General features: G+C 42.6%; 1 protein-coding gene across 5 annotated transcripts in view; it reads right to left on the reverse strand.

The window, feature by feature from the left end:
- The window catches only part of STRBP (spermatid perinuclear RNA binding protein), a 123,248-nt gene extending 108,782 nt beyond the window's left edge, over positions 1-14,466 (reverse strand). For all 5 annotated transcript variants that reach the window (XM_019728515.2, XM_019728513.2, XM_019728516.2 and 2 more), the window contains exon 1: positions 14,299-14,466. The gene's annotated coding sequence lies outside the window, so the exon portion shown is untranslated. The remainder of the gene's footprint in view (positions 1-14,298) is intronic.
- Between the last annotated feature and the right edge of the window lie 687 nt (positions 14,467-15,153).

Consider the following 15,153-nt stretch of genomic DNA (forward strand, 5'->3'; position numbering starts at 1 on the left):
AATAGTGAAAACTGACACACGGCACTTCAACACATAGGAAAAAAACAAAAATCCAAGAAGAAATGTATTGATAGCAGGACAGTGTACATTAGTATATAAGATGAGGTTGTACTTATTTGCATTACATTGATATCTGTCTAGGCTATCAAAATTTAGACTTCTTCCTGCAAAAGCTACAATCTGAACATAATTTAGTATATGCCAGACACTACGCTGAGCCCTTTAGAGATATCACCCTCTAATCCTACTCTGCAGAGTGGTGAGGTAGTATATTCATTTTAAAAGGTGAAAGAAGGTCTTACAGCTACTAAGAGGCAGAGAAAGGATTGGAAAACAAATCTGACCCACTCCAAAGCCTGTCCTTTTCATGACACATTTTTGCTGGTTCCAGAGAGAATGAAACCTCATCCCTAGGTCAAAACAGAAAAATAATGTATAATATTTGAGCCAAGTTACAAGGTCATTTTAAAATTTTTAAATAAAAAGGTTTTAAAAGCTTGAAATCCATTTATGGAAGTACCCACTGTTTAGATATTAGCAAAAGTCACACGGTCACTGCTAAAAATCTGTACTTCTTTGGGTTAACTATCAATACACTAAACTCGGGACATTTGAAATGGTTGCTCTTGCTATAGTTTATATCCTCATTATGCTCACATAACCTAAAAAGACCTCTTTTGTCCAAAGTAGCCAGGAAGCTGTCTTTTACGTGACACCATCCTTTTACCCAAACCCTAGCATATTGAAGCAAATTACTCCAGTGCCTTATTACTCAGGAGAGAAAAGTCATGTCATTGAAAACACAGAAGAAAAATGACAAGGTTTAGGCGGTGACTTACTAGCCACTTTCAGAGAAATGACTGAAAAATAGCTGAAAAATGACCTATTAAAAGTTCTTTCAAACTTTAAAAAAGCTAAAATGAGGTTTTTGGTGTTTTTTTTAAATAGGGGCAAAAGTGTAATTACAAAATCCTTCAACAGGCAATTTGAATTATTCTTCAATGGAAGTGAACCATCACATTTTAAAAGTATCTCAAAATGGGAAAACAACCAAGTTCCAATATTGTTAAGACTAATCATTAACTACTGGAGCAAATCAATGCCTGATTTTAAAATTAACTCAAATAACAATTCACTAAAAATAAATGGGGGAAAAATAGAAAACAGAATTTTTAAAAACAAATCTCAGAAGCTACATTGCAATGTCTTTTAATTATTTATAATTATGTCCATTAGAGAGTTCCAAAGGTGATTTCCTCTTTTGCTTTTCCCCTATGGAACAGGGTCACAACTGGTCCAGAGAAAGTGACTCCCACTGCAGACCCACCAGGAACGGCCAACTCAACTCCTCTCCCCTCATATACTGTCCTGCTAACCCAGGGCCGGCACTGAGTCCCCCACACAAGGGGATCCCTTCTATCTGCTGCTTTTGCCTGTCTACTCCTAGATTTAGTGAAGAGAACACCCAACTTTTGGAACCAAACAGACATGTGCACAACTTACCAATTGATTCTGGACTTACTGAACAAGACAGCTTTCTCATCTGAAACACAGCAACCAGTGTGAAAGGCTAGTGTGAAGATTAGAGATGATACGTACAATGCACGTCTATTATTAGAATTGTGAATCATTATGTTTCCCTGAAAATAAGACCTACCCAGACCATCAGCTCTAATGCATCTTTTGGAGCAAAAATTAATATAACACTTACTTTACTATAAGACCAGGTATAATAATATAATAAAATATAGTATAATCCATTATAATATAATATAATACCGGGTCTTATATTAACTTTTGCTCCAAAAGACGCATTAGAGCTGATTGCCCAGCTAGGTCTTACTTTTGGGGAAACATGGTACCTGGCACTTCCTTTTTTAACAGTGCCATTGTTGGTAATACATCCACTACTCAATAACAAAGAGGATTCTCTTTATTTCTCACTGGCAAATCAGAGATGGGTGCCAAAGCATTAGTGGTGACTTCTACTACAAACCTCCTATCACTGACCTTGTCATAATAAAGATTTTTATTTTAATTGCTTTAAAATTCTTCAAACTGCTTAATGGGTCAGGATTTTACTTTGGAGTGAAGCAACAGTCCTGGAGCTAGGTAGGGTTTTTACTGCTCAACATTGTGAACATACTAAATGCCATTTAACAGTTCGATTTAAAATGGTTAATCTAAAAAAATTAATTTTGTGGGAACAAGGAAAAAAATACCCTAATTGTTCCTGCTGAACATCATTAGGTGACCAATTAAAGTAAGTTTATTCAAGGTTTTTCTGGTCCCTATTTCTAAAGCAGCAACCTGACATGGTGGAAGCCTGGAGGTCAAGAAATCCATGTCTCACCCCAACTCTGCCACTAGTTAGCTGTGTGATTTTGGACAATTCCCTTAACCACTCTGGATATACCTTAAGCTATATACCTGTAAAAGACCAAAGTAGGGCTAAAAGAATCTCACAGGTTTCTCACAAGTTTAAGATATTATACTTTATATTCTTGGCAAATCAACTTACGTGGGAAAAAAGTTGCCTAGACTTACAAAAAAAATAAAGTTTTTAAATATATGCTAAATCTGACAAACTAAAAGGAACCACACCTCCAGTGAGCTTAAAATACACGTTCCCTAAACAGGAAAATCTTCTCGTTTCAAAGTAACTGGGTACTACTGACTCCTATTTACTGGAAAACAAAAACAGACCCTATAATGTCAGTGCCAAAATCATACTGACTGACATTATGATCTAAGCACAAAGGAAAAGGCTTAATTCAGAGATGACTAATGTGATAAGCTTAAGGTCACATTCTAAACCAAGCTGGTGAACTGCTAAGTTTTTAACTAAAAAACTCAATGATGTCTTTTTATCCAACTACTTAAAAATGCATTAAGTATAAAAATGTAAATATCATGCATCATTAGAAGCCTATAAATAAAAATTGTATACATTAATCAACATTATTTTGTAAATAGTGCTTTTGTCCTATAAATAACCTTCAGGTTAAAAACGCCTGCTGCAAAGCCCTGAGAAGGATATAAATCTAAAAGAACCTCATTCTGTTCTTGCATTTGTCTGGAATAGAAGCTAAATCCTCTGATATCTTCTGGTATTTTGTTAAGCGTAGGTTGTTAAAGAAATGTTTTGGCAGCTAATACCTTAACTACCATTAATTAGGGTAGAAGGCTGGTCTTGCTCCAGTGTGCCTCTAAGTCCTAAGGGGAACAAGAGGGGCACGGTATGATCAAAGTGACCTCAACAGTGATCAAGGTGATTGGTTAGGAACTCTCATCTGTTGTTTGCAAAGGAATGAGACAGACACTGCTTAGATACCCAGAGCCAACGAAGCAGCACAGGAAAGCTCCAAGGATAACATTTTAGTTGTATCAAGCTGAGAACACATGAAGCGCTTACAACCTACAGCAACTTAACTAATAAGCTTTAGTGAAACAAGTGAAGCCACTTACAAATCAAAAGAAAAGTTTGGATGCCTTTTCAGAAGTTTCCCAAATCAGTTATCTAGATTCACACCTCAGTAATAGATTCAGCAATTAAGTCTCTCTTTCTGGTAAGTGAGTTGTATCAAAATGAAGGCATAAGGCCACAGATGCACATCCTTTCTAAAAAGAGTCCGGATTTTCTTTTTATCAGAACAATCATCACTTGGCTGTCACCACACTTGCAAACTCAATACCAAAACTAAAGCTGGCTCCCAATCCCACTTCTCGTGGGTTCCCTACTTCTCCTCAGGGCACCCCAGGTGCCTGATCAACTAGGCTTGAAACCTTGTAGACTTGTCACTCGGCTCTCACACCCAGTTACCGAGTTTTGTTAGTTCTAAGGCATCCTTTCTATACCTGTTTCCACTGTCTTCACCAATTTTTTTCTCAAACTATTACGACAGCATCTTAATTAGTATATTCATCTCAGCCTCTTTTCACATAAAGTTGTCAAATTCATAAAGACAGCCCTAATAATGTCCTCCCTCCACTCCTGCTCAAAAACCTTTCACTGAAGCCTCACTGTTGACAGACTCATTTGAATTCCTCATTCTTGCATTCAAAGCCTTCTATCAGTGACTCCAACATTCTTCTCCAAACTTATCCTCTACCAATTCCTTTCATATTCCCTTATTTTTAACTAAGTGAACCGCTTGTTCTTTCCCATAGAAATCCTGAGCATTCTTATTTAGCTAACACAATCACCTTCATATGGAATTCTCTTCCCCGTTTTCTCATAATCTAATCCTACTCGCTTTCTTGCCCTGACTCAGCACAGATATCAAAAACCACATCCTCTGAAGTCTCTCCCTTATTCTCCTTAGCTGGAAATAATTTATTGCTCTTCTGATCTCCTGGGCCATTTTATCTAAGTATTTACCTTTAAAAAAATTACACACACACACACACACGAAAATTTATTAAAGTAAAAGACACATTGCTATTAGTCCCCCTCAAAATAGTCCCCCTCACTTCGAACAAACTTATCCCATCGTTCTTGCCACCTTCTGAAGCAGTTCTGGAAGTCCTCTTTCATGAGTCTTTAGTTGCGCTGTTGTGGCTGCCTCGATGTCCTGAATCAATTCAAAACGTTTACCTTTCATATTAATTTTGATTTTGGAGAAGAGCCAGAAGTCACACGGTGCCAGATCCGGTGAATAAGGTGGATGAGGACACACCGTAATGTTCCTATTTGACAGAAACTGCCATATACCAGAAGCGGTGTGTGACATGCAGTGTTGTCATGATGGAGGATGATTTACGGCACACTTTAAAACACACCTTCTCTCATCTGTATGTAGTTCACACCTGACTGCACCAAACAAGTTGAAACTTGTTACTCTTCGCACACTGTTACTAAGGTTGACGTGCTGCTTCCCATATTGAAGATCCCTGCCTTTCCGTTGGATGGCACTCGGCAGCAGCATTCACCGTATTTTTTTTATCATACCTCACATATACCTATCGTACCATCACCTCCCCTGATAGACTGTAAGCTCTTAAAGGTCGGGGTCTATGTATACTTCTTCTGTATCCCTTAATGCAACACAGATTCTGCACAATACATAAGAAGGACTCAAAATCATGATGAATAAATAAAATCCAGTATCAGTTTTTAAAAAGGATACTTATGAAGAAGAGAAACAGGAATATATCATAAAAACTTCAAGGTGCATAGTATTCCATAACAAAAACTGAAATTCCAACTAAAACACTACAGCTATAGCATCATTTACAAAGTAATAGACCACAACTAATAAAAGAACAATTCATTCAACAAATACGCAAGTGCCTACTTAGTGCCAGACAGTTGTAGGTGGTCAGAACGTACAGAATACAAAACCAACATTAATCCTTGCCTTCATGGAGTTTATAGTCTAGTGAAGGGGAAAAGGCAATCAACAAAATAAAATAGCAAAAATATATTAAAAGCTAAATGGCTGGCATTTCAGGAGGGTGGTGAGGGAAGGTCTCACTGGCAAGGGGAGATATGCCCCAAGAACTGAAGACGATACAGCCACATATGCCTAAGCAGCAGCATTCTTAGGCAGAGCAAACAGCAAATGCTAAAGACCTGAGACAGGAATACACCTGACATGTTAAAGAAACAGCAAGAAGGCTATTGAGGCCTGAATGGAGTAAGCAAACAGAAGTGAGGTCAGAGAAGGATGGGATCTTAGCCAGTAAGGCCTTTGACAGGACTTGGCCTTCTCCTCTAAGCAAGACAGGGTCTCACTGGAGGCTCTGACCAGAAGGACACAAAATCTGACTCACCTGTTTTAAGGGATCATTCCTGCTACAATACTGGCAACTATAAGGAGGCAAGAGCAAAACAAGGCTACTGCAATAATTCGGAAGAGCTGATGTAGACTTAAATCAATAGAGGTGATGAAAAGAGGTCAGGGTCTGGATATAGTTTGAAGATGTAACTGGCAAGATTTCCTGATGTGTTGGATGTGGTTTGTGAAAGAGTCAAGGACAGCTCCAAGTTTTGGCCTGAGCAACTGGAAAGATGGAGGAAGGTGCTGTTTATGAAGATGTGGAAGACAACAAAGGGGCAAAGGGAAGATGGGATAAGGTCAAAGATCCGGAGTTTGTTTTGGGACAAGTTCAATTTGAGATGCCAATAAAATATGTAATTTAAAATGTCAAAGGAGGCAGTGGGATATACAAGCCTGGAGTTTCAGAGATACAAAGTTGGCAGTCATCAGCACATACACGGTACTGAAAGCCACGAGACTAGATGGGATCACCAAGGGAATGGAAATAAAGAGCATAAGTCCAAGGGGGTGGTCCAGTATTAAGAGGTAGGAGTAATGAGGAAGAACCAACAAAGGAGACTGCAGAGAAGCTAAGGAGGTAGACGGAAAGGCAGCAGAGGGTTTCTGGTGTCCTAGAAACCAGCGCAGAAAGTATTTCAAGGAAGGATGCATCCACTGCACCAAATGCTGCTAACAGTTCAAATAAGAATTAAACTTGGTGGTTTTGATAAAAGCAGCCTCAGAATGATGGGGTTGAAAGTCTCATTAGAGTAGGTTCAGGAGAACAGGAGAACAAGAAGTTGAGAAATTGGTTTGTAGCTGGCAGAGACAGTGTGGTCAATAAAGGGTTGTTTAAAAATATAGATGAATGCTGACTGAAATGAGCCAATAGATAGGAGAAAAATGATGCTGCCAGAGAGGAGGAGAACGGATATGATTTCAACTGATATAGAATTTTACTAGAAGAGTCCAATAGCCCAATGAAGAGAAATTTCACTAGGTTAGTGGGCAATGATTGCAGAGTACTCTTACTCTTTGTGATACTAAAGAAGAGAGGAGGACAACCCATAATTCTAACTCACAGGCCATAGGAGGCTCTGAGGAGAGGCTGGATCATTTACTGAGAACCTTCATGATAGGCATTTTATATGTTATTTCATTTAAGCTCAAAATAACTTCATGAGGTATTATCTTTATGTTACAGATAAGGAACCAGAAGCTCAGAGACAGCTAGTAATTTGACTAATGCACAAAGCTGGTGAGTAGTAGAGCTACGTTTCAAATCCAGCTCCTTCTGAGTACTAGATAAGAAATTGTTAATTTAGGGGATTAAAATAGTTTTGTGGTTATTTTTTTTAGGTTCTTATCTGTTAGAAATTCATACTGAAGTATTTATGGATGAAAGTATATGATGTCCAAGATATGCTGTAAATGTTCCCAAAAACAAAAATTAAGGGATAAAATAAGAGCAGCAAAATGCCGGTACCTGTCGAAGCTGGTTGATGAATATGTGGACGTTCACTGTTCTATGTACATGTGAAAAGGCCACGATAAAAAACAAAGACCCAGGGCCTTCCAAGCCAACCTTGCTTATTACTTCAAAGCCTACCCTTAATTTCTGCTCAATCTTCCCTTCAAAAGTATGTTATGTGCTTCACAGCTTACAAATAATGTTCTTATCTTCTTTAATCCTCACTGTAACTCTACTCTGTAAATTAGGGGTTTTATTCCAATTTTACACGTGAGGAGAGAGATTTACAACTAACCAAATAGCAGGATCAGACCTCCAAGCCAAGTCTTCTAGTGTCAAAAACACTCTTCCACTACCCAATACAGCAACCAGGGCTGTATACAGGGTCTTCTCTGGGCACACCTATAAGGGGACACCACCAAGTGCTAGTTCTCTGCCTCCGAGTCACCACTAGTGCATAATCCTAGGACTGAGTTTCCTAGGAAGGACAAGCATTATTCCAGGCAATCTTGTACTTGAAAAGACTTGACTCGAGGGCTTGATTAAAAGAGGCAGGTTTCAAATTTGCCCAGCCATCAACCTTGCCAAATTTGAGGACTAACAGGAATCTGATGTCCAACCTCTGAAAGGGTTGCACCTATCTCTGTTTTAGAGTTAACTCTGTGCCTCCATTTCTCCAAATATAACATTATGGTATTCACCTACATTACACAGCTATCACTAGGACCAAAGTCCAGGTATGTGAACTCTGAGCTCTAGAAATAAAGGACGCTGCTAAACAATAATACTGACCCATGTCAAAAGCCGATTCTGTATAGTTCCGCATTTACCACACGCTGACATATCAGAAAGCACCAGTCAATACTTACTTTTAAGATACCATGTTTTTAAAAGCCTCATCACTAATGTTTGGTATCTGTTCTTCCATGCTAACCTTGATATTATAAACTTATTTACAGTTTACTTCAAAAACAACTGAAAATATGCATATTAAGGGCTCCAGGTGTTTATTCTCTCCAGCTGTTAACCTACATTATCAAAATTGCAACACCTTTCCCCTCTAGTTCAATAGCTTTGCTAACTAAAACTGAGTTGTCCAGAGTTACTTAAGTCAAGAGCTACCCAGTATCCAATATTCATTGTTAAAATGTAGCTTGCCTAAGCTGTACAAAAGCCTATGATCAGATGCAAATGCAGTTTAAGATTTAGTTGGAATTAGAAACACTGTAGGAATGAACTGCCGCCATGTAACCTTTTAAAAACAAACCACTTCGTTATCAGGTCACTACCTAGCTGTCATAAAATGGACTGACTTTCAGTTAGGCTGACTGAATATAGTTAACCAAAGTTACAGACTCCATTTTCACATTAAGGGCCAATCTATCTAGAGAATGATCCATTCTTTACTCAAAAATTATTATTGAGCCCTACCAAGAAATCGCAGGTCTGGCCCAAAACACACTTTTGAGCCTAGAGTTAATGCATGTTTGCTGAATTAAAATGGCAAAACAAGTTAAAAAGCACACTTAAAAAAAAATCTAGATAGACCCTTTTAGGACAATAACTAGATGCTTTGTGTCAACAGTATTAATATGGTTAAATTCAATTCATAAACAAAATGCTGATCTGCTCAATAACATATTGTGAAAAACCCCAGCACCTGGAAAACTGCAAAGAACAGGAAATTCTGCAGGTGCAGTAAGAAACTACATCTTATCCATGACCCAGAAACGCCTCAGAATTTATTACACAACCTGCTGCAGAATTCTCACTTTTCAAATGGAAATGAAGTCACACAATGCAAGGCTGTGATTTTATTACTGATATAATCAACTGTACTCTTTCAAATTGTGCTGAAGTTAACTAAAGAAAGCAGATGTTCTACATAGTGTTAGTTATGTCAGAAGTTAAGAGAATTTGAAGAAAAAATAACTAAAATTTAAGACTGCTTCATTCATCAGCAACACAAGTATCTGGAATGTCTTCTGTGATACAGATACCATACTTCTCAAAAATGATACACTTAAAAGACTCTTAAGAGAAGAAATAACTCAAACTAGGCATGAAAGTAATTTGGTCAAATCAGGTCCTTTGGTCATCTCACTATTCAATGCAAGACTTAAAAGTTAAAGATTTTTATATCCTCCAGGCTCAAACACTTAAATATTTTTACCACCCTTAACCTGGTTTCATTACTTGATTCTTTTCTGTTTTCATTGACATAGAAATTTAATTTACATCTCTCAGTAAACAGTTTTCTAAAATTAGACTGGATTATGAAGCCTCTCATAATTATCTGTCAGACACAATTTTTCTACAGCTAAACAAATTTTTTAAAACAACCAATTTTCCAATAAAAGGAATGAAAAACACAAGAGCAGTGAGATGGGTAATGGTGTCCAAACGTGTTATATAAGAGAATAAACTATTAAGAGTAGATTGGCTAGCACAGAAAGACTACTATCAGGGCTGAGCATTACCAAGCTCAAGCAAACTAATATCTAATAAAACAACTTATTATGTACATTTTTGCCGTATCCATCATGACCAGCATCTGGAGGCATTTTACAACTAAGAAACCAAACACATTTTAAAAACATTTAAAAATCAGCCCCCCTCTTAAATAGAGCGTAACCTGTCAATGGACTTGGAAAATCAAATGGATGGGTGATTATCTGATAACTAAACAGAAAAAAAGGAAAAAGTATTCAATAAACCTGAAAAAGGATAGATTTCCCCTTTTCAGGAAAGGAATAGCTCTATTTTTTCTGTTTAAATCACTCAGAATTAAACAACTTTCTGCAAAATACACAGAAAAATATTGTTTATTATACCTGATTTAAGAATTGAATTCACTGAGTGACACAAGTACTCTGTCTATGGAAATTAAGGCTTAGAAAAATCTTGGGCTAAAGCTAGAACCCAGAATGTCTCTCACAAGCTTCTGCTCGGCTCAAGAATTCAAATAGACACCAACACTTGGCTGCAGAAATGAACCAGGAAAGATAAGCAGACAGGAGAGCAAAGAAGGAACAAACTTCAGTTTGCAGACAACTCTGATATTCACAGAAGTTTCATCTCTATCCAAGTTTCTCACTACTAATTAACCCACTTAATGCCAAAATCTGAAGTTCTAATTATTATTTGACCAGGCTAAAAGGAAAAAATGAACTAAAGAAATAACATCTAACCCCGTATTTACATAGTTCTAATCTTCCTGAAAGACTTAAACTTGTTTTATATAAACCATCTCAATTCTCATGGGAGGTAGATAAAGAGTCAGGTTTCTGGAGGAGAAACAAGCACAAAGGGATTAAGTATCTTGTCCAGCAAGCCCCAGTGAAAATAAAACCAGACCCAATTATTTAACCTACAAAGTCTAAATAATCTTCTTTCCTTGGTTCATAAATTAGGGTAGTATTTTAAACTGCCTACAAATTATCCCAAACCATAGAACTTCACAGAACAATACATATGATCAGAACACTATGCCAAAATTGAGTATTCTGAGCAAGAAAGTACTGCTTGCCCCAAATCAATAAAATGAACTAACACAATGGACTTAAAAAATACAAGAGGAAACAATAGCCATATTGGAGATAATTTTCAAAGGTCACTCTATTCATCATACATCCTCCTGCTCAAATTCTCTGCCAGGGAGCCAAAGGGGTCAGACAGGCTCTTTATAATTATAATCTTTACATATATCAAATCTCAAAATACTGCTAAGAGTTTCAATCAAATGCATATTATACTCTAGAAACCTTTCCCTCCAAAAATAAAATCTTCTAGCAACGCCTTCAAGAGCATTAGTTTTGCTGCCTTCATGATAGACTTCAAATTTGGATTTTAAAAATGATTAGCCTCGTTTATTTTTTAAATATTTATATTTACAGAATCAGATTACTTAAAATGTGGTGTTCTGCTCAGCCTTCATCACGCTTAGACAAGATTCCCACTTCCACTCAACCTTACTATTTGAACTTACAATGGCTGTGTTAAGATACTTCCCATATTGACAAAAGAAGAAAACTAATCAACCCATAAAGCTTCCCAAGAGGACCTTCTATTTGAAATCATACTAGGTACCACATGAAGCCCACAAAGCAATAATTGAAGTTATAATTGACATTTCTGCAACATGATGAAATAATTTATTTTTCACAAAATCTGACAAGACTGAATTTCCAACTATCAAAATGGAAATCGTTTTCCAAGATTCCAGAAAACCCTGCATACTTAGGCAGTCTCAAAGCAGTCTGCTTAATCCTTCCAAACCTCAAAGATCCTAACACAATACACAGAAAACTGAATGAGACCTGCACTGAAATACCTGTGCTCAAACTCCTAAAGGTTATTTCCTATGTGTTTGGCAAGCTGACGCCATATGTCCACACAAACCCAGAAGTCTTTCCTCAATAAAAGCTAACACTCCACTCCCCAACTCAAGTCAAAATACCAGAAAATCCAAACGCCTCCAACTAAATTTTACTTGAACTATTTGGGAGAAAAAGCCAACATCAGTGGATCAGCTATTTTCACCCTGAGAGCGAGTTAAGGAGTCAAACAGCTCCATTCCTGCCACTTCCAGGTGCTGTACATACATTACCTCTGTCCGCCTCTAGCATGGGACTCAATGTCTGAAATCGGCCCCATTACCCAGAAAGCACCAGGGTATCGGAGACACTGCACCAAGGCATCCCTTCCTCTGATACGCAGCCCTTGAAAGCTTCTGATGCTGGGCCCTGCTCTCAGTATCTTCACAAAGACATCTGCCCTGCACCTGCTGCAGTCCTATTTCTATTCACTCTTGGTGTGTGTACTCTTCATGACCCTGTATGGCTCCTCTATCTGCCCACTCATCAGGCCAATGTGCTAGGACAATACTCCACAAAATACCTCCTCCAAATTTAGGCATCTATACTGAGCCCTCCCTCATCCCTTCCCCATTCACTGGGTTCTGGAACTAAAATCAGGCTTCATGATCTCTGATGCCAGAAGCACGAACTTTCAGGTATGGTACAGGGCTTAATGTCCTCCATTTTCCATTAACATCAGTCCAGGATCCACAGCACACCCCACACACTCTCCGGTGCCTCTAAATCTGGAATTTAATCCCTTGCCTTTAGTTTTTTTTTATTTTTCCAACTTCTGCACTCTGCCCTTCGTAAAACTTCCAGTGACCTAAAAATTTTGGCCCTTTAATCTCTCAAGACTCAGTTTTCCAATGTCGCCCCATACTTCAGCACCCCGCTCCTTCCACCCTCTTTTAAGCTACCTGTTTTCCTAACTCTCTCCACCTGAACAGTTATTTCCTGCTCTACACCTGGGCAGCCTGCTTCCCCCACCACCCCCCCAATGCTCAACCTGCCCCTTGCTAGTCACAGACATACCCACACACATCCCTACCTTGCCCTTTACCCCATTATAGGTACCATGCATTCTTCTACATCCGCTCCCCCAAAATATCCTGTCTTCCCCTTCTTTCTATTTCCGGCCTACCTCCTTCTCTCTACAGAACAAAATCTAGCGCCCCAAACCCGTGCTCCCTGCCTTCCTATGCTGTACTCCAGACCTGTGTACCTTCCCTTCCAACTTATCCCGACTACCTCCCCCTACTGATTTCCCTTCACAAACACACTCGCCCTTCTCCTTCCTTCTCCCCAACTTCTCTCTGCACTTCCTGCCCTGAAACAGCCCCTTCCATCTTTCCCCACAGCTCATCCGCCACTCTCCAAGAACACCCCCTTCACCCCTACCCCACTGACCCTCCATCTCACACACACTCCACCTGGCCCCTCCAACGTCCTCCCAACCCCGTTTCCTCTCGTTTGCTCCACCTTCATCCACACTTCCAGCACGAACACCCCCGTTTCACTCCCTTCTCCTGCTACATGCCACCGGGGTAAACGCCCGCACACCTCCTACCCAGTCAGTCTCCTTTCCATCCCATCACCCTACTCCACTGTGCCCACTTCCCTCCGGAACTCCCCAAACTCAGGCCCTGCTCCAATCACCTCCCCCCTCCCGCCCTGTACTCATCTCCCCTGACAGAGACCTGCCTTCTCCCGTCACACGCTCTCCCCTGCCACGTCCCATCTGTCCAGCGGCGACCCCTCCTGTCGCCCCTACACGCCTCCTGGCCAGACACTGTCCGCACATCTCTCCCAGGTCTCCCGAGCCTCTGGGCCTACTTCACACACGCCTCCTGCCCTGACACCCCCCTTCTCCCTCGCCATCACCGGAGACACCCCGAGGCACCCTCCGTCCCGCTCTCCCCTTTCACACCCTGCCCAGTTTCTCCCTACCGGACGCTTCCTCCACGTTTCTCTTCACGTCTGTCCGGTGGCCTTCCTTATGTCTGCCCCCACTCTCTGCCTCTCACACGCAGCCCCGATCGGGACATCTGCTTCTTCCATTCCTTCCTCGAATCCCTAACCTTCTCCTTCCCATCACATTCGCCCCTGCCTTCCCCAAAGCCTCCCTCACACCCTCTCGAACCCCCATATGCTGCCCCCCCCACCGGCCTGAATGTCCTCCATTCCTCTCGCACTCGCCCTGGCCCCCAATGGCCCCCCGAACCTGCCCGAAGGGCCTCACCCTCCCTCGGGCCGGATCCCTCCACCCTTCATTCTCCCCCATATCTGTCCACACCCTCCGCCTGCCCCCCGAAGCCTCTCCCCCAGCCCCTGCCCCCAATGTCCTCCAACACCTGCCCGGAGCCCCTCGCCCTCTATCTTACCCAGACCCCCCAGCGCCGGTCCCCCACACTGTCCACGCCCTCCCCTCGCTTGGGGCCGGGACCCCGTCCCCCCAAAGGTGAGGAAAGCCGCCCGCTGCCCTTGCCCGAAGCGACCGCGGCACCGCAGCAGCGGCCACAATGCCAGAGCCACGGGGGCCGGGATTGTTCCCTGCACTCCGCCTCGGCCGCCGCCGCTGCTAAGGACGCACAACAAACAATGCGGGGCCCGGGCCGGCTCCGCCAACCGCCTCAACCGCCGCCTTAACCGCCGCCCGCCAAGGACGGCCCGCCGCGCAGGCGCCTGCCCCGCCGCAGCAGCCTACCCGCGCCTCCGCGCTCTGCCCGGTCCCCGTTCCCGCTCCGCCGCCGCCGCCACCTCGTCAGCCCGCGTCTCCGGCTCCTCAGCCCAGCGGCGGCGGCTGCGGCGGCTGCTGCCCTGGTGGCGCTCGCGGCTCCGGTCTCCGCTCCGGCGGCGGCGGCGGCGAGCACGTGACGACGCCGAGCGCGCCCATTGGCCAAGCCAGGGGGCGGGCCCCGCGGCTGCTGGGGAACGGAAAGCCCGCCCCCTCGTTCGCTGCGCGCCCCTTCCACGCGCACTCTGCCGCACCTGAGAGCGCCGGCCAGCGCCCGCCGCCACCGTGCTGCGCCGCCGCTTGCGCCAACTACGCACCTGGGAGCGCGCAGGGAACACACGCTGGTGGCGGCCGCATGCACCTGTAAGCGGACGCTTACGTAAACTGCGTCCCCGCCTTCCTCCCGGCGCCAGGCCCCCGCCCGCTGCAGCACCTGAGCCCCGCTGCGCTAGCGGCGTAACTGCTGCGGAGCGGGGACGTGCTGCGGAGGGAAGCGAGCGAAATGCACGGAAACTTCGTAACTTCCGAATATGGGAGCGGCTCCCGGTCGCAGGCTGCTGGGACGAGCCGGCTTCCCGGGTCCCAAGCCACAGAGCGGGATGCCCCCCAACCCCAGCGACTAGGCAAATAGAATAGGTGCCTTTATGCGTCCCCAGGTGGAGGGGGAAGGCAATGGGTTTTGACTTGTTAAAAGGTTGGATCCCAGCCTCTGCCCCTCCTACACTTGCCAGCTCTGTGACCTTGACCAATTACAGACCACTCTGATCCTGTTTCCTGGTCGGAGAGACTGGGACAATAATTCCAGTTGAAGAGCTATTGGACAGA

This window comes from Rhinolophus sinicus, linkage group LG04, assembly GCF_036562045.2.
Source record: "Rhinolophus sinicus isolate RSC01 linkage group LG04, ASM3656204v1, whole genome shotgun sequence".
Lineage (NCBI taxonomy): Eukaryota > Metazoa > Chordata > Mammalia > Chiroptera > Rhinolophidae > Rhinolophus > Rhinolophus sinicus.